This window comes from Somniosus microcephalus, chromosome 7 (genome assembly GCF_052327205.1).
Source record: "Somniosus microcephalus isolate GS21.2 chromosome 7, FLI_Smic_1.0, whole genome shotgun sequence".
Lineage (NCBI taxonomy): Eukaryota > Metazoa > Chordata > Chondrichthyes > Squaliformes > Somniosidae > Somniosus > Somniosus microcephalus.
In genome coordinates, this window is record NC_140993.1 from 136,506,789 (window position 1) to 136,527,535 (window position 20,747).

The following is a 20,747-nucleotide window of genomic DNA, read 5'->3' on the forward strand; positions in this document are numbered from 1 at the left end:
AGAGCAAGGGGTTCGATACATAATTCCCTATAAGTGTGAGTGCAGCTAGATTAAGCCATAAAAAGGCAAATAGAATTTTGGGTTTTATAAAAAGGGGCATGGAATACAAGAGTAAAGAAGTAATGATGAATTTATACAAAGCATTGGTTAGATTTGGGTTCTCCATTATAGAAGCCCACCCAGCGAGTTTCCCGGCCAATTGAAGGAAGTAGGTTTGATGACGTTGTTACGTCTCCTAATAGACTTTGGGATTGTGTTTTTGTCTCCCCCTAGTGTTCGACTATATACCTCCCTAGTATTCATTTGTGTCATGTGACGTTTCGTTGCAGTGTGCTTGTGCACTGACAGTTGAGTTTGAATTTGAATCGGAAAGCCAGTAAAAAGGGAGCAGCCTCATGGAAACTACACGTCTGGGGATGTTTACTGTATCTGATACTTACCTTCTCGGTTTCCCCCTTAGTTGGCATAATCTGTGAGTAGCTTTTATCACATGTTCTTTATGTTCGATCTATGCCACCATTTATTGATATTTGTGATACAAATCGGCCTTGTTTGATGTTATAATTTCTTATTTCTTATTTCCTCTGTAGTTTCACCCTGTATTATTAAATTGGATTATAACAATCAACGCCTCCTGTTTGGTGATGAGGGTTTAGCTATCTGTCGAATCATGGTCATGAGGAGGGCAGAATAGTGAAAAGATTACCTTCCCATGGGCGAATCTGCTAAAGGTACAGATACTCTACGTCATCATCCTGGGTACATACTCAACACCAACACGAATCAATGCATCTCCGAAGCCACACATTCCAGACCACCCCTGTCCCACAAGCTGGAATGGAGGAACAGCCACCATTGAAACGAGCAGAGGAGACCAGATCTCACTGTTCTGGCTCCTCCAGGCATTCAAGTATGTCTGCTACTGGTGCAGCAGCAGCGATGGTCAGAGCCAAGGCCGAAGCAGCCAAAGCAAAGATGTCCTTTGCTCAAAAGGAAATGGACATAAAAATGGAAAAGGCACGTATTGAAGCAACATTAGCCGTATTGGATATAGAAAAAGAGGCAGCAGCAGCTCTAGCGGAGGCAGAAGTCCTTGAAGCAGCTGTTGAAGGTGAAGCAACAGGCAGCAACCTTAACCTTCATCTCCCTCATCAAGATCCAGTGCAACGCACCACAGAATACATACAAAGCCACTCCAGGTCACACGCTGTTAACCCTTCAATGCCTGACATGGAGCCTGTTCCAGAGTTAATACACGAACAGGAAGAGTCTGGCCATGCATCTCAGCGCCGTTGCGAGCCCAACAAAAACACTGTGGAAGACGACGAACACAAGTTCCAACCAGAAGACCAAAAGCTAACCCACCATTATCGTTCACAACATCTGGAGACCTATCACAGTCCAGCTGCTCTACTTCACCGCAAACAGACCCAAGGCATGTCAGATTTCGTGAGGTTCTTCGCACGTCGTGAACTCGTCACCACCGGGCTGCTACAGTTCAACGACCAACCTGAAGACTACAGAGCATGGCGGTCTACTTTTCGGAACACCACAAGAGGGTTAGACCTGTCAGCAAGCGAAGAAATCGACCTCCTTGCTAAATGGCTGGGTAAGGAATCCTCTGAGCATGCCAAGAGAATTCGAGCTGTGCACATTAACCTCCCGGAAAGGGGGTTGAAGATGATATGGGATCGTCTGGATGAGAGCTATGGCTCCCCGGAGGTGGTTGAGAATGCACTGTTTAAGAAGCTGGAGAACTTTCCCAAGATCCTCAATCGAGACCACCTGAAGCTCAGAGAGCTAGGTGACGTCCTAATGGAAATTGACTCAGCAAAAACTGAGGGAAGTCTGCCAGGTCTTCTGTACCTTGACACGGCACACGGAATAAATCCCATTGTTGAAAAGTTACCATTCAACTTGCAGGAAAAATGGGTAACTCAGGGATCAAAGTATAAGGAAGATCACAACGTTCCCTTCCCACCTTTCTCCTTTTTTGCCAAGTTTATCTGCCAGCAGGCTAAAATAAGAAATGACCCAAGCTTCTTCTTCTCCACTCAAAGCCCTGGGACACCGAAGACAGCACAGTCTGCTACAAGGTACAGCCAGAGAACTCCAGTGTCAGTTCATAAAACTGAAATGTCACTGTCCAGCGCCTCCTCTAGCGACGACGCAGATGGGAAAACGGACGACCCCGTCAAGCAATGCCCCATCCACAACAAGCCGCACCCGCTCAGGAGGTGTCGGAGCTTCAGAGAACGGACTTTGGAGGATCGCAAATCCTTCTTAAAGGAACGTGGCATCTGTTATAAATGCTGTTCCTCTTCAACTCACCTGGCATGGGACTGTAACACGGCCGTCAAATGCGCAGAATGCAAGAGCGAAGGCCACAACACAGCACTCCACCCAGGTCCAGCCCCCTGGGTCTCAACGGCCTCGACCGCCGCAGCAGAGCACGGCAGGGAGGAAGAGAAGACATTCTGACACCTGAAGTAGCCTCACATTGCACCAAGGTCTGCGGAGCACACATCAGCGGCAAATCCTGTTCCAAAATCTGTCTTGTGACGGTCTACCCTGAAGGACAGCAAGAGAAAGTCATAAAGATATACGCCATGCTGGATGATCAGAGTAACAGATCACTTGCCAAGTCTCAGTTCTTCGACCACTTCAACATAGAAGGAAACAGCTCCCCATATTCACTGAAAACTTGTGCCGGCCTAGTGGAGACATCAGGAAGGAGGGCCAGTGGTTTCGTAGTGGAGACCCTTGATGGAAAGACGAGTCTGCCTCTGCCCACACTAATCGAGTGTAACCAGGTGCCCAATAACAGGTCAGAGATCCCTACACCTGAAGCAGCGCTTCATCATGCTCATCTCAAACCAGTGGCTTACCAGATTCTACCGTTGGACCCTCAAGCTCCCATCTTACTTCTACTAGGCAGAGACATATTGAGAATCCACAAGGTACGTGAACAGATAAATGATCCACACGACTCACCTTATGCTCAGAGACTTGACCTAGGGTGGGTCATCATCAGTGATGTTTGTCTGGGAAACGCCCACAGACCTGCCAAAGTGAACACATTCCATACAAATGTGCTGAAGAATGGTCGCCCCTCACTCTTTGATCCATGCCCCAACAGCTTTCAAGTGAAAGAAAGATACGACATACAGGTTCCAAGCTCTCTCTCTGATGATCCTACTGAGCGACCAGAACATGGAAAGCAAGGGGATCGTCTTGGTCAGGCGGTCTTCAAAAGGACGAGTGACGATGACAAGTTAGCTCCTTCCATTGAGGACAAACTCTTTATAAAGAACATGGATGAAGAGGTCTTCATGGACAGTAGCAATAGCTGGGTCGCTCCTCTCCCGTTCAGAACTCCAAGACGACGGCTGCCTAACAACCGAGGACAAGCACTCAATCGACTCATCTCTCTCCGCCGCACGCTGGAAAGAAAGCCGGATACAAAGGACCACTTCATCTCATTCATGCAGAAAGTGTTTGACAATGGGCACGCAGAAGTAGCTCTGCCCTTAAAAGGTGAAGAATGCTGGTACTTACCTATATTTGGAGTGTACCATCCTAAGAAGCCCGGTCAGATTAGAGTCGTCTTTGACTCAAGCGCGAAACATGATGATGTCTCTCTCAATGATGTCCTTCTGTCAGGACCAGACCTTAACAACAGTCTGCTTGGGGTCCTCATGCATTTCAGGAGAGAATCCGTTGCCATCACAGCCGACATCCAGCAAATGTTTCACTGTTTCGTTGTCAGAGAGAGTGACAGGAACTTCCTCAGGTTCCTCTGGTACAAAGATAATGACCTTGACAAAGAGATTGTGGAGTACAGGATGAAAGTACACGTCTTCGGGAACAGTCCGTCTCCAGCAGTTGCTACCTACGGCCTCCAACGTGCAGCTCAGGAAGGAGAACAGGATTACGGCACTGATGCAAGACGATTTGTGGAAAGAGACTTCTACGTTGACGACGGATTGAGATCATTACCCACTGCAGAAGCCGCCATCAGCCTGCTCAAAAGGACTCAAGAGATGCTTGCCTGTTCCAACCTGAAGCTACATAAAATAGCATCAAACAGCAATTCAGTGATGAAAGCCTTTGCCTCAGAAGAACACGCCAATGACCTAAAGGACCTGGACCTTGGAGTTGACTTACCTCCTCTACAGCGCAGCCTTGGGCTCAGTTGGGACCTGAATACAGATACCTTTACCTTCCAAGTTGAAGACAGCGAGAAGCCCTTCACTTGTCGTGGTGTCCTTTCTATGGTGAATGGCCTGTTCGACCCCCTTGGTTTTGTGGCACCAGTCATCATCCAAGGAAAGGCTCTGCTTAGAGACCTCACAGCAGATACAAACGATTGGGATTCACCACTACCTCGAGAAAAGGAGGGATCTTGGCACACATGGAGAAACTCTCTCCAAGACCTCAGAAAGCTTCGAATTCCAAGACCCTATACTCTCATCTCTCCCTCTGAAGCTCAACACAAAGAAATATGTGTTTTTTCTGATGCTTCAAACAATGCCATAGCTGCAGTTGCTTATCTCAAGGTCACAAACCCCAATGGAGATTGTGAAGCAGGCTTCATCCTCGGCAAGGCAAGGTTAACACCACGTCCTGAACACAGCATTCCACGACTGGAGCTCTGTGCTGCCGTTCTGGCTGTAGAGATGGCAGAACTGATCACCTCCGAGATTGATCTCAAGCCTGACTCTATCCAGTTCTACACAGACAGTAAGGTGGTGCTGGGCTACATATGCAACCAGACTAGAAGGTTTTATGTGTACGTCAGTAACAGAGCCTAACGCATCAGAAGGTCAACGCAACCTGAACAATGGCACTACGTGCCTACTCACCTGAATCCAGCCGATCACGCCACCAGATCTGTCACTGCAGCTCGCTTAAGGGATACCACATGGCTTATAGGACCTGAATTCCTGTGTCGTCCCCAGCAGAAAGTCACAGAAGTGTCATCCTTCGATATAGTGGACCCCGATTCAGATGTGGAAGTCAGACCTCAAGTGACCACTATGAACACAACCGCTTCAGACATACTCGGATCCAATCGTTTTGGCCGCTTCTCTAGCTGGAGGTCCCTTACCAGAGCAATTGCTCTACTGACTCACATCACCTACCTCTTCAAGAAATCTACAAGCAACACACCAAAGCACTGCAACAGTTGGCACCACTGTAAGGAAGCTTACACTGTGGACACACTTGCACTAGCCAAGAGCATCATACTTCACTGTGTGCAACAGGAAGCCTATGCCAAAGAGCTTGAATGCATCAAGAACCAGGAAGAAGTTCCCAAAGACAGCCCGCTCAGGAAACTTGACCCGTTCATTGATGGGGACGGCCTCATTAGAGTTGGAGGGCGTATCAGGGAAGCCAACCTTGAACGCGATGAGAGAAACCCTCTGGTTGTACCTGGCGGCCACCATATCGCCACTCTTCTTGTACGTCATTATCATGAAGAAACCCATCACCAAGGTCGCCTCATCACAGAGGGAACACTCTGCACAGCAGGTTGGTGGATCGTTGGTGCCAAAAGGTGTGTGTCCAGCAACATCTTCAAGTGTGTCACATGTTGGAAGCTCAGAGGCAAACTACAGGTGCAGAAGATGGCAGATCTCCCCGAGGATAGGCTCAGCACCGAGCCTCCTTTCACCTATGTCGGATTAGATGTCTTTGGGCCTTGGTCCGTCATCTCACGAAGGACAAGGGGAGGCCAGGCAAACAGCAAGCGTTGGGCAGTATTATTCACATGCATGAGCATCAGAGCAGTACACATCGAGGTGATTGAATCTATGGATACCTCAAGTTTCATCAACGCCCTGAGGAGGTTCTTCTCCATACGTGGACCGGCCAAGCGGCTTCGATCTGACTGTGGTACCAACTTCATCAGAGCCTGTAAGGAGCTCAACATTCCTTCTTTTAACGATGACAACACAGTTAAGAGATATCTCGCAGACCAAGGTTGCACCTGGATCTTCAATCCGCCATATTCCTCACATATGGGAGGTTCATGGGAACGAATGATTGGCATCACATGCCGCATATTGGATGCAATGTTTCTGGAACATGGATCTTCCAGACTCACTCATGAAGTCCTCACCACATTCATGGCTGAAGCGGTGGCTATCATCAATGCAAGACCACTCGTCCCTCCGGCATTGGATGCAGAGTTCCCATTCATCCTGACGCCTGCCACCCTCCTCACTCAAAAAGGAGAAGCCATTCCTACACCTCCAGGAGAGTTCGGCAGCAAGGACCTCTACAGGCATCAGTGGAAGCAAGTACAGAGTCTGGCCAACACCTTCTGGAGCCGTTGGCGACACGAGTACCTGTCAACTCTCCAAGTACGTAGCAAATGGCAGTCATCAATGACCAACGTCCAAACGGGGAACATAGTTCTAATGAAGGACAGTCAGAACAAAAGAAGCGAATGGCCGATGGGGATCATCTCAAAGGTTTTCCCCAGCAAAGATGGTAGGGTTCGGAAGGTAGAGGTCAAGATCCCAAGCAGTGATGGGACAAAGCTCTTCTACAGGCCAATCACAGAGATCGTGCTTCTTCTCTCCAAGGAAGACCAGACGGTTGCTTTCTGATAAGTTGTATTTTCTTTATTATGTGGAATCTTAGAGATACCAGACGGGGAGTGTTACGTCTCCTAATAGACTTTGGGATTGTGTTTTTGTCTCCCCCTAGTGTTCGACTATATACCTCCCTATTGTTCATTTGTGTCATGTGACATTTCGTTGCAGTGTGCTTGTGCACTGACAGTTGAGTTTGAATTTGAATCGGAAAGCCAGTAAAAAGGGAGCAGCCTCATGGAAACTACATGTCTGGGGATGTTTACTGTATCTGATGCTTACCTTCTCGGTTCCCCCCTTAGTTGGCATAATCTGTGAGTAGCTTTTATCACATGTTCTTTATGTTCGATCTATGCCACCATTTATTGATATTTGTGATACAAATCGGCCTTGTTTGATGTTATAATTTCTTATTTCTTATTTCCTCTGTAGTTTCACCCTGTATTGTTAAATTGGATTATAACAATCAACGCCTCCTGTTTGGTGATGAGGGTTTAGCTATCTGTCGAATCATGGTCATGAGGAGGACAGAATAGACGTCATCAGCCGGTTTCCTTAAATTTACTTTGGCATTTATGCTGTCAGTGTTCGACAGCATTGAGGTGCTGCAAACACTGATGAGCACTGCACAGAGGTGCACGGCTGCACCCAGGCTTTTCCATGACTCCCTCCATATGCTTATGGAAGGAGTCACAGCACAAAGCGGTGTTCTGTCCCCTTCCAATGGGCAGAAGAGACCTCCCCAGGACACCAACGCAACCTGGTTGCTCATTGCACAGGAGGACACAAGCATGGATGTCATCAGGAGGACCAGGCTGTAGTGACGCAAACCTTTCAATGGTCTCAGTAGATCACAAAACATTAATACAAAGCCACACTCAACCTCATCCTGCTATGCCACTCATCACAACCCCATTACTCTGCCTTCCCTACCCTACACCTGCACATCCTTACTCACAACAACTTACCTTGGACCTCCACCCATCCCTCTCTATCTACATTATCACTTCCCCATCTCACTAGCCATCCCTCACAGTCACCCTCATCCTAGTCCAATCATGCCAACTAACAACACACAAGGGTAGGCACTTGTGTGATTTAGTCAATGCTCATGTTTCTGTTAATGTGCTGTTAAACATTGAAATCTTTATTTTCAACACTTTCTGTGTTTTTGTGTGCACCTTTGGAAGTGGCGTAGTGAGACATAATGGTGCCACAATGGTGATGAGTGTGAAAGAAATGGCTTGGGCATTGTAGGGATGCTTTATGTTGTTGGTGTGGAGTGGTGCCAACCTGGCACATCATGTGGTAGCCAGGGTGTACAGCATCAAGTGAAGTAAATCTGGCTATGGTGAAGTCATCCCTGGTGTCCCGGGCAGCAGTGTGCTCGGCTGCTGATGCCCTGTGTCCTGTGTCCTGTGCATCATCAGGTGATTGTGGAGAAGGTTGGTGGTGTTGTTGGTGCTGCTGGTGTGCCTGGTAATGCTGGTGTTGGGGCTGATTGTGGTCAAATTCTGAGGACCAAGATGAGACCGTATAAAGTGCACACATGCTGATGGAATAGATGGCAGGTGAACTTGAGATGACAGAAGCAACCTGTCAATGGTGAGAGAGGTTGCTCCAATGAGGTGACACTGGATAGAGAGTTTTCTTCAAACACTTGCAACCTGCACAAAGCTTAATCTCTCTTCCAAATGCAGTAAGGAACAGCTTCTGAGCTTGGAAAGTGAACAGCTGTGAGAGGGGAGCTTTTATAGCACATTTCAAGCTGTCAAGTAATGAGATGATTCTATAGCCTTTGAACTCCTGCCCAACTTAATAGACACAATCCCCAAACAGCATTGTATCTCATTGGCGAGCTGGTAAATTCTAAGGGTGAGCTTAAAATTGTTGTTAATCTGTTAACAAGGTCATGCTGACCTGAATTGCCTCCCCCGCTGCTGCCAGCGGGGTCCTGATCCGCTGTAAAATAAAACACTTTCCTACCCAACTCGCCACTGATCCTGCCCGCTGACCCCCTGGAAAATTCCCCCTTAGAAAGTCATATATCCAAATTTGCCAATGACACAAAGATAGGCGGCATTGTAGGCAGTGTAGATGAAAGCATAAAATTACAAAGGGATATTGACAGATTAAGTGAATGGGCAAAACTGTGGAAATTGGATTTCAATGTAAGCAAATGTGAGGTCATCCACTTTGGAATGAAAAAGGCTAGAACAGGATACTTTCTAAATGATAAAAAGCTAAAAACAGTGGTTATCCAAAGAGACTTGGGGGTCCAGGTACATAGATCATTAAAATGTCATGAACAGGTACAGAAAATAATCAAAAAGGCAAATGGAATGCTGGCCTTTATATCTAGAGGACTAGAATACAAGGGGGTAGAAGTTATGCTGCAGCTATACAAAACCCTGGTTACACCGCACCAGGAGTACTGTGAGCAGTTCTGGGCACCACACCTTAGGAAGGATACATTGGCCTAGGAGGGAGTGCAGTGTAGGTTTACCAGAATGACACTGGACTTCAAGAGTTAAGTTACGAGGAAAGATTACACAAATTAGGGTTGTATTCACTGGAATTTAGAAGGTTAAGGGATAATCTGATCTAAGATTTCAAGATACTAAGGGGAACTAATAGGGTGGATAGAGAGAAACTATTTCCACTGGTTGGGGATTCTAGGACTAGGGGGCATAGTCTAAAAATTAGAGCCAGCCCTTTCAGGAGTGAAATTAGGAAACACTTCTACACAGAAAGGGTGGTAGAAGTTTGGAACTCTCTTCTACAAATGGCAATTGATGCTAGATCAATTGTTAACTTTAAATCTGAGATTGATAGCTTTTTGTTAACCAAAGGTATTGAGGGATATGAGCCAAAGGCGGGTATATGGAGTTAGGTCACAAATCAGCCATGATCTCATTGAATGGCAGAACAGGCTCAAGGGGCTGAATGGCCTACTCCTGTTCCTATGTTCCTACGCTGCAGTCCATGTGGTGAAGGTACTCCCACAGTGCTGTTAAGGAGGGAGTTCCAGGATTTTGATCCAGTGACAATGAAGGAACGGCGATACATTTCCAAGTCAAGATGGTGTGGAACTTGGAGGTGATGGTGTTCCCATGCGTCTGCTGCCCTTGTCCTTCTAGGTGGTAGAGGTCGCAGATTTGGGAGGTGCTGTCGAAGAAGAAGCCTTGGCGAGTTGCTGCAGTGCATCTTGTAGATGGTACACACTGCAGCCACGGTGCGCCAGTGGTGGAGGGAGTGAATGTTGAAGGTGGTGGATGGGGTGCCAATCAATCGGGGTGTTTGTCCTGGATGGTGTCGAGTTTCTTGTGTGTTGTTGGAACTGCACTGATCCAGGCAAGTAGAGAGTATTCCATCACACTCCTGACTTGTACCTTGTAGATGGTAGAAAGGCTTTGGGGAGTCAGAAGGTGAGACACTCGCTGCAGAATACTCAGCCTCTGACCTGCTCTTGTGGTCACAGTATTTATGTGGCTGGTCCAGTTAAGTTTCTGATCAATGGTGACCCCCCAGGATGTTGATGGTGGGGGATTCGGTGATGCTAATGCCATTGAATGTCAAGGGGCAGTGGTTAGACTCTCACTTGTTGGAGATAGTTATTGCCTGGCACTTGTGTGGTGCGAATGTTACTTGCCACTTATCAGCCCAAGCCTGAATGTCATCCAGGCCTTGGTGCATGTGGACATTGATTGCTTCATTATCTGAGGAGTTATGATTGTAACTGAACATTTTGCAGTCATCAGCGAACATCCCCACTCTAACCTTATGTTGGAGGGAAGGTCATTGATGAAGCAGCTGAAAATAGTTGGGCCTAGGTCACTGCTATGGGGAACTCCTGCAGCGATGTCCTGGGGCTGAGTTGATTGGCCTCCAACAACCGCAACCATCTTCCTTTGTGCAAGGTATGACTCCAGCCAGTGGAGAATTTTCCCCCTGATTCCCATTGACCTCAATTTTACTAGGGCTGCTTGATGCCACACTCGATCAAGGGCAGTCACTCTCGTCTCACTTCTGGAATTCAGCTCTTTTGTCCAGGTTTGGACCAAGGGTTTAATGAGGTCTGGAGCCGAGTGGCCCTGGTGGAACCCAAACTGAGTATCGGTGAGCAGGTTATTGGTGAGTAAATGCTGCTTGATGGCACTGTCGACGACACCTTCCATCACCTTGCTGATGATTGAGAGTAGACTGATGGGGCGGTACTTGGCCGGATTGGATTTGTCCTGCTTTTTGTGGACAGGATATACCTGGGCAGTTTTCCATATTGTCAGATATATACCAGTGTCATAGCTGTACTGGAACAGCTTGGCTAGAGGTGTGGTTAGTTCTGGAGCACAAATCCTCAGCATGACGGCCAGGATGTTGTCGGGGCCCATAGCCTTTGCTGTATCCAGTGCGCTCAGCCGTTTCTTGATGTCACGTGGAGTGAATCGAATTGGCTAAAGACTGTCTTCTGTGATGCTGGGGACCTCAGGAGGAGGCTGAGATAGATCATCCACATCAGCAAACGCTTCAGCCTTAGCTTTTGCACTTGCCTGCTGGGCTCCGCCATCATTGAGAATGGGGATATTTATGGAGCCTCCTCCTCCCGTTAGTTGTTTAATGGTCCACCACCACTGCAGAGCTTTGATCTGATCCGTTGTTTGTGGGATCACTTAGCTCTGTCTAAAGCATGCTGCTTCGACTGTTTAGCATGCATGTAGTCCTGTGTTGCAAGCTTCCCCAGGTTGGCACTGCATTTTTAGTTACACCTGGTGCTGCTCCTGGCATGCTCTTCTGCACTCCTCATTGAACCAGGGCTGGTCCCCTGGCTTGATGTAATGGTAGAGTGAGGGATGTGCCAAGCCATGAGGTTACAGATTGTGGTGGAATACAATTCTGCTGCTGCTGATGGCCCACAGTACCTCATGGATGCCCAGTGTTGAGCTGCTAGATCTGTTCTGAATCTATCCCATTTAGCACAGTGGTAGTGCCGCACAACATTGTGGAGGGTGTCCTCAGTGGGAAGACAGGACTTCGTCCCAACAAGGACTGTGCGGTGATCACTGCTAATCATCAATACTGTCATCGTCAGATGCATCTGTGACAGGTAGTTGGCGAGGACAAGGTCAAGTAGGTTTTGTCCCTTGTATTGGTTTTCTCACCATCTGCTACAGGCCCAACCTGGCAGCTATGTCCTTCAGGATTCGGCCAGCTTGGTTAGCAGTGGTGCTACCAAGCCACTCTTGGTGATGGACGTTGAAGTCCCCCACCCAGAGTTACCTTCAGTGCTTCTTCCAAATGGTGTTCAACTTGGAGGAGTAGTGATTCATCAGCTGAAGGTGGATGGTAGGTAGTAATCAGCAGGAGATTTCCTTGCCCATCCTTGACCTGATGCCATGAGACTTCATGGAGTCAATGTTGAGTACTCCCAGGGCCATTCCCTCATGACTGTATACCACTGTGCCACCATCTCTGGTGGGTCTGTCCTCCCGGTGGGACAGAACATACCTAAGGATGGTGATGGAGGAGTCTGGGACATTGGCTGAAAGGTATGATTCTGTGAGTGTGACTATGTCAGGCTGTTGCTTGACCAGTCTGTAGGACAGGTCTCCCAATTTTGGCACTGGTACCCAGATGTTAGTGAGGAGGACTTTGCAAGGTCGACTGGGCTGGGCTGGGTCGTGTCTGAAGCTGGTGCCTAGGTCAATGCAGGGTGCTCAGTTTGGTTTTATTCTTATTATTGTTTAGGGACGGGCAATAAATGCTGGCCTTGCCAGTAATGCTCATATCCTGCAAATGAATAAAGAAAAAAATTAATAATTATGTATGATTTAGCTAATGATAGGATATGAATTGTTGATAGCAATTAAAGTTTGGAAATAGAGCAGCTCAGATTTAATTTTGCATCCAGTATCTGCTAGTGCTGTTCAATAACTGGACACCAGGTGGTGAATAAGAGCCTTTTAAGGTAACTTCCTGCTTATTTGTTCCATTTCTCTGTGGAGAAACATCTGGCCTCTGTTCAGTGCATCCCTACCTTGACAAGTCTGAGGTCAAGAACACACCAGGTAGAGAAGGTGGCCAAGGAATCATGTCCCACCACTGTATGTTGCAGCACATTGGAGCGCCATCATATTCTGACAAAGGGGGAATTTGAACACCCCTTCCCTCCGGCGGAAATTGGCCTGGAGATCAATTAAAAAGAAGTGGATCCATTACCAACTCCATGCGCACAACGCAATGATTTTAATGCCCTTATTTTTGTTGGAAGCTGAGGCGGCCACCTAAATCATGTGGGAGACAAGCATTAATGCAAATTAAGGTCCTATTCTGTCAATAGGACCCTGACACCCTTTTAACCTCAACCTACCTCCAATCCCCTATCACTATGTAGTTTCTCTTCCATATCCTCCTCTGTCCTGTTCAATTTCACCTCTTCCACAACACCCAACTCTAGCTCTTTCCATCCCCTCCCTGTCCAATCAATTACCTCTCCTGGCCCCCATGCTTGCTAGCAATGTTAATGGGTCCATTGTTTTGTAAATAAGCAAAATAGATATGTTTAATTAGGCTTTTGAAGGAGGTAGAGAGATAGTAAGGTTGAAGTGTTTAGAGAGAATGCTCCAGGGTGTGAGCTGAAATGGTTAGTGGCTCTGCAGGTAGAAGTGGAGTGGAGAGTAAAGGGGATGTAAGTGATGTGAGAGTCCGAAATGCAGATGGTGTGTACAGGAACACAGGGTTGAATGAGGCTCCAGAGGTAGGGAGGGGTGAGGCCGTGGAGAGATTTGTAAGTGAAGACAAAGATTTTGAAACTGATCAGCAGATAGGGAGCCAGTGAACTTTAGTGAACATGGGGGTAACATGGAATTGGAATTAGTGCCGGATTGGATGAGTGGTAGAGATTTGGACAAGTTGCAATTATGAAGGGCAGAAATCAGGAAGCCAGCAAGGATAGCTTTAGATTAATCAATTCTGGCAGTGACAAAGGCATGGATAAGTGTTTCAGAGGCATTGGAGGTGAAGGGATGGAAATTGGTTGTCCTGGTGAAAGCAAAGAAGTGGAGTTTGTAGCTCAGCACAAACAGAGAACCACTCTTATGCACAATCATACTCAGCCTGAGGGAACTGCCAGAGAGAGTTGAGTGCTAAGATATGGAGCCTAAATGGGAGCCAAACAAGATGGCTTTAATCTTACTGATGTTTAGTTGAAAAAATTCTTGTTCATCTAAGATTTGATATTGGCTCAACAGCAGTGTTTCCTGTGAGCTGTGCTTTGTTCTGCACAGCCTGTCTTTTTTTTAATGTGCAGTCCCTTTACATTTCTGCGCATGCATGGTGTCTTCTATCTATCTCTATATATATAAAAGGATCGGTCTGTCTGTCTGTCCTTCCGTCTGTCTGTCCGGCTATACACTCTAAAGTTATAGAGCGTACCTACACGTGCGTTACATCAAAAGAAAGCTTACGATTCCGGAACGGTCATAAGCGTATTTACGTTTTGGCGAGATAAAAATTGCGCCCGCGGTATCCAAAAAACGTTCAGAATTCCACTCATTATCCGCTCATTAGCATCGAGTGACGCGAAGGTCGACCAATCGTCCGGTCGAGCGACCCGACGGTCGACCAATCGCTGCGTCGCGGGGGCAGGTTCGTCGCGCGGGCGGGCCCTCTTAGAGTCGAGTGACAAGACCATTGACCAATCCTACACTTCAGTGACCTGACAGTTGACCAATCGGTGCGTGTGTGGGCGGGCCTTATCATTCTGAACCGAGGTGAGTGTCAGCCATCTTGATTTGTAAGTTTATTTTTTTCCCCCACTTTTTGTACGTGTGCAGGGGATTTTATCCACCACAAATTTGGTACTTAGGAGCCCAACTAACTCATTATATAATTTGTGTGCAATAAATGAGTCCATTATCTGTTTCATTTCTCCAGGTCTGCTGTCTGCAGGCCTCAGGCCTTCAAGCCTGGGCCTGTCCTTCCCAACCACGCCCGAGCTATGCACTGGCCGTCCCGCAGGGCCCGATTCCGAACCAGCGGCCAGCCATCTTGGTAAAGGCTAGCCACAGGGCCCACAGAGCGCGGGCAGAGGGAAGCGAGCAGGTTACCGGGGGGCGGGGCTCGAGGGGGGCGGAGCTCGGGAGGGGAGGGGAAGGGGGTAGCGGGAAGGGGGAGCGGAGAGGGTTAACCCGGCATCCGGTCTCGGCCAGCCGCAATTGGCCGTCTCAACCCGCTCAGGCCCAGGCCCGGTCCCAGCCCTGGAGATCAGGAGGGCGGAGAGGGGAGGAGGGTTACCCCGGCAACCGGGCCTGGCCAGACGCAATCAGCCGTCTCAAGCCGCCTCAGGCCCGGCTTCGGGAGGGGCGGGGAGCGGGGCTCAGGAGGGGGAGGAGGGTTACACCGGCAACCCGGCCAGGCCACCCGCAATCGGCCATCTCAACCCGCTCAGGCCCAGGCCCGGTCCCGGAGATCGGGAGAGCGGAGAGGGGAGGAGGGTTACCCCGTCAACCGGGCCTGGCCAGCTGCAATCGGCCGTCTCAAGCCGCCTCAGGCCCGGCCTCGGGAGGGGGGCGGAGCTCGGGAGCCACCCGCAATCGGTCGTCTCAAGTCGCCTCAGGCCCGGCCTCGGGAGGGGGGGCGGGGCTTGGGGAGCTGGAGGGGGGGCGTGGTTCGGGGAGCTGGAGGGCGGGGCTTGTGAGGGGCGGGGGGCGGGGCTCGGGAGGGGCGGGCTGCGGGGGGGGAGGAGCGTTACCCTGGCAACCCGGCCTCTCCCCCTCTCTCTCTCCCCCCTCCCCCTCTCCCTCTCTCCCCTCCCCCCCTCACCCCCTTCCCCCGCTCCCCCTTCCCTTCCCTCCCCTGCTCCCCCTTCCCTTCCTTCCCCCCTCCCCCTTCCTTCCCTCCCCCCCTCCCTCACTTCCCCCCTTCCCCTCTTCCCTTCCCCCTTCCCCCCTTCCCTTCCCTCCCCCTTCCCCCTCTTCCCTCCCCCTCCCTCCCCCCTTCCCCCCCACCCTCCCCCCGCTTCCCTCCCACCACCCCTCCCTCCCTCCTCGTGCTCCCTCCCCCCTCCCCCCTTCTCCCCCTTCCGCCCCCCTTCTCCCCCTTCCGCCCCCCTTCTCCCCCTTTCGCCCCCTCTCCCCTTCCTCCTCTCTTCCCCCCACTCGCTCTCCCTCTTCCCCCCACTCGCTCTCCCTCTTCCCCCCACTCGCTCTCCCTCTTCCCCCCACTCGCTCTCTCTCTTCCCCCCACTCGCTCTCTCTCTTCCCCCCACTCGCTCTCTCTCTTCCCCCCACTCGCTCTCTCTCTTCCCCCACTCGCTCTCACTCTTCCCCCCACTCGCTCTCTCTCTTCCCCCCACTCGCTCGCTCTCTTCCCCCCAGTCGCTCGCTCTCTTCCCCCCAGTCGCTCGCTCTCTTCCCCCCAGTCGCTCTCTCTCTTCCCCCCAGTCGCTCTCTCTCTTCCCCCCAGTCGCTCTCTCTCTTCCCCCCAGTCGCTCTCTCTCTTCCCCCCAGTCGCTCTCTCTCTTCCCCCCAGTCGCTCTCTCTCTTCCCCCCAGTCGCTCTCTCTCTCTCTTCCAACAACAACATGCCCTCGAAAAAGCCTCGGCACCGCCGGGCACTCGAGCTAGTATATATATATAAAGCGGTACTTCTGTCTGTCCTTCTGTCTGTCTGTCTGTCCGGTTATACACTCTCAAGTTATAGAGCATACCTACACATGCATCACATCAAAAGAAAGCTTACGATTCCACAATGGTCGTAAGCATATTTACGTTTTGGCTGGACAAAAATTGCGCCCGCGGTATCCAAAAAAGGTTCAAAATTCTGCTCATTATCCACTCATTAGCATCGAGTGACTTCGAGGTAGATCAATCGTACGGTCGAGCGACCCGATGGTAGACCAATCACTGCGTCGCGGGGGCGGGTTTGTCGCGCGGGCGGGCCCTCCTAGAGTCGAGTGACAGGACGATTGACCAATCCTACGCTGCGGTGACATGACGGCTGACCAATCGGTGCGTGTGTGGGCGGGCCTTATCGTTCCGAACCGAGGTGAGTGGCCGCCATCTTGATTCCAAACTGTTCATTTCTTTTTCCCACTTTCTGCGTGTTTCTTTTCAAATCTACATTTCCAGCAAAAAAAAAAGTTGCTTTTAAAACACAAATTGTTTTAAAAAAATGTTAATTCATTTGCAAATCTTTTCTCTAACCTCTATAATTTTCGTACCTTTCACCGTTTTTCCAGGCCCGGGGCCTAGGCTTCTCCAACTGCCAGCAGCGCAACTCCAGTCCCAGGCTCCGGCCTAAACAGGGACCAACACTGGCAGAGGGGAGAGGGTGTGCTGCCTCAGCTCCATTCCCGGGGTCGGTAGGTGGGGAGGCTTCATAGGCAACTGGGGTAGGTCGCAAGCCCCGAATAATAATCTGAAGATCCTGTGTTTGCAGCTGAGGAAATTTCTTCTGCTGACAGCCCCAGGTTAACGGCAGCCATCTTTGCCAAGGAGGGCGAAAAGTTTCAGTGCAACGCCATTTTGATTCAGTGTGTAACAGAGTGCATGCGTGGCCATCTTAGTACAATAACATAGCGTGGGTGGGGCTTCAGTGCTCCCAATCGGGTCCTGGTGACCGGGACAGACAATCGACTGTGTGGGCGGGGCCTAATCTTTCCCACTGAAAAGCAAGCGGTGGCCATTGTTGTTTGTGATACAACACACTGACAGGTGAGGACCCCTTTTTTAATAAAAAGATTGGTGAGGTTGTAAAGTGTATGTTATAGAAAGATTTACCAAAAATGTTTTATAAGTACTTTAAGTTTCATGTTTCAAGGTATTAAAAGGTAGGCTGGGCCATGTCAGTGCAGGGGCCCGAGGCTGAGGCCTAGGCTTCTCCAACGGCCAGCAGCGCAACTCCAGTCCCAGGCTTCCGGAACAGACAGGGACCAACACTGGCAGAGGGGAGAGGGTCTGCTGGCTCCCCCCCTCCCTTTCCCCCCCCTTTCCCCCCTTCCCCCACACCCCCTACTCGCCCAACCCCCCTTCCCCCCTCCCTTTCCCCCCTCCCCTCCCTCTCCGCCCCCCCTTTCCACCCCCCCTTCCCCCCCACACTCCTACACCCCCCCACACCCCATTCCACCTCCCTCCCACCTACTCTCCACCTCCCCCTTCCCTACCCCACACCACCTTCCCTCCCCCACCCCCCCTTCCCCACCACCCCTTCCCTTCCCCCCCACCCCTTCCCTTCCCCCACCCCTTCCCCACTTCCCCTTCCCCCACCCCCCCTTCCCCCACCCTTCCTTCCCCCACCAGTCCTTCCCCCCACCCCTTCCCTTCCCCCCCACCCCTTCCCTTCCCCCCACCCCTTCCCTTCCCCCTTCCCTTCCCCCCACCCCTTCCCTTCCCCTTCCTCCACCCCCGTTCCCCTTCCCCAGCCCCCTTCCCCTTCCCCCACACCCCCTTCCCCTTCCCCCACACCCCCTTCCCCTTCCCCCTTCCTCTTCCCCCACCCCCCGTCCCCTTCCCCCACACACCTACCCCCCTTCTCCCACCCCCCTTCCCCCCTCCCCCACCCCCCTTCCCCCCTTCCCCACTCCCCTTCCCCCTTCCCCCACCCCCCCTTCCCCCACCCACCCTTCCCTCACCCCTTCCACTTCCCCCACCCCTCCCCAACCCATTCCCCCACCCACCCTTCCCCTTCCCTCCCACCCCCCCTTTCCACCCCCCTTCCCCTTCCCACCCCCCATTCCCCTTCCCACCCCCCGTTCCCCTTCCCTCCCACCCCCTTCCCTTCCCCCCACCCCACCTTCCCCCCCACCCCCCCTTCCTTCCCTTCCCCCCCACCCCCCCTTCCTTCCCTTCCCACCACCCCCCCTTCCCCCACCCACTCCTTTCTCCCCCACCCCCCCACCCACCCACCCCTTTCTCCCCCACCCCCCCACCCACCCCTTTCTCCCCCAACCACCCCTTTTTCCCACACCCCCACCCACCCCTTTCTCCCACCCACCCCTTTCTCCCACCACACCCTCCCACCCCACCCACCCCTTTCTCCCCCACCCACCCCACCCTTCTCCCCCACCCACCCCACCCACCCCTTGCTCCCCCACCCCTTGCTCCCCCACCCCTTTCTCCCCCACCCCTTTCTCCCCCACCCCTTTCTCCCCCACCCCTTTCTCCCCCACCCCTTTCCCCTTTCTCTCCTTCCCTCTCTGTCTCTCTCTCTCCTTCCCTCTGTCTCTGTCTCTCTCTCCCTCTCTCTCTCCCTCTCTCTCTCCCTCTCTCTCATTCCCTCTCTCCCTCCTTTGCTCTCTGTCTCTCTCTCCTTCCCTCTCTCTCTCCTTCCCTCTCTCTCCCCTTCCCTCTCTCTCTCCTTCCCATCTCTCTCCTTCCCTCTCGCTCGCCTTCACTCTCTCTCCTTCCCTCTCTCTCTCCTTCCCTCTCTCTCTCCTTCCCTCTCTCTCTCCTTCCCTCTCTCTCTTTCCTTCCCACTCTACTTCCCTCTCTCTCTCTCTCTCTCTCTCTCTCTCTCTCTCTCTCACTTCTCCCCCCGTCTCTATCTTCCCCCGTCTCTCTCTTCCCCGTTTCTCTCTTCCCCCCATCTCCCTCTTCCCCCCGCCTCTCTCTTCCCCCATCTATCTCTTCCCCCCAGTTGCTCTCTCTCTTCCCCCCAGTCGCTCTCTCTCTTCTCCCCAGTCGCTCTCTCTCTTCCCCCCAGTCGCTCTCTCTCTTCCCCCAGTCGCTCTCTCTCTTCCCCCCCAGTCGCTCTCTCTTCCCCCCAGTCGCTCTCTCTCTGTAACGGCTGCAGCGGCACTTCCCTCTGCTCGCCGCCTGAGGGCGGTTTTTGAGGCCTCGGTGCGCTGCTGCCGTACCTTTGGGCCCCTCTCCTCACCTGTTTCTCGAGTAATTGATCTCATCAGAGTAATCAGGCTAGTTAACAAAGTTGTTCGGTTTTGTCCCTCTTTTGTCTCTATGCCTCTGGCCTCACCTGTGTCTTGTTAATGTATTTGTCTCCTGTCTCATTTGATTAATTATGTCACGTGACCACTCTGGCCTGTATTTAAGCTTCCTGTTTCCTGTCCTCTTTGCTCAGTCCTGGGTTCGCCTGCCTGCAGGTAGCAGCTTTCTCAAGTCTCTGTGTTTTGGAGTTTCAAGGAATCTCCTTTTGAGTGTTACTATGTCTCAATGTTTTCGAGTCTCAAGTGAATCTCCTTTCGAGTGTTACCCTGTCTCTATGTTCTTGAGTCTCAAGGAACCATCTTTCGAGTGTTACCATGTCTCTGTGTTTTCGAGTATCAAGTTAAGCATCTTTCGAGTTCTACCCGGTCTCGAGTCCTTGGATAGGTTTCCTGCGCTTGGGTCCACTACCGAAAACCCTAGCAAAACGGCCCCGTGAATGCACTGCCCCATGACACTCTCTTTCCCCCCCCCCAGTCGCTCTCTCTCTTTCCCCCCCCCAGTCGCTCTCTCTCTTTCCCCCCCCAGTCGCTCTCTCTCTTCCCCCCCCAGTCGCTCTCTCTCTCTTCCAACAACAACATGCCCTCAAAAAAGCCTCGGCACCACCGGGCACTCCAGCTAGTATATATAAAATGGTTGGTCTGTCTGTCTTTCTGTCTGTTTGTCTTTCTGTCTGTCCGGCTATACAATCAAAAGTTATAGAGCGTACCTACACATATGTTATATCAGAAGAAAGCTTGTCATTAGGGGACTCTAATAGGCATATTTACTTTTTGGTCAGACAAAAATTGTTCCGACTGTATACAAAAAAGTTTCAAAAAATGGCAACATTCCGCTCATTAGCGTTGAGTGACGTGATGATTGACCAATCGTACAGGGGATTAACCTGATGGTTGACCAATCAGGGGGGCCATTTCATTGCGTGTGTGGGCGGGCCTAATCCTTCTGAGCTGAGGTGAGTGGCCGCCATCTTGATTCCCAACTATCGATTTCTTTTTCCCACTTTCTGCGTGTTTATTTTGAAATATAGATTTCCAGCAAAAAAAAGTTGCTTTTAAAAGAAAAAAAATTCCTTTTGCAAAGGGGACTCGGGCTTTCCCCCCCTCGGCGGTGGATGAGATGCCTGCATGCATCTGGCCTCGAAGCCTCGGCCTCTCCTCGCCAGCCACGCCCGAGCTAGGCACTGCCTGTCCCGGCCCGCGATCGCC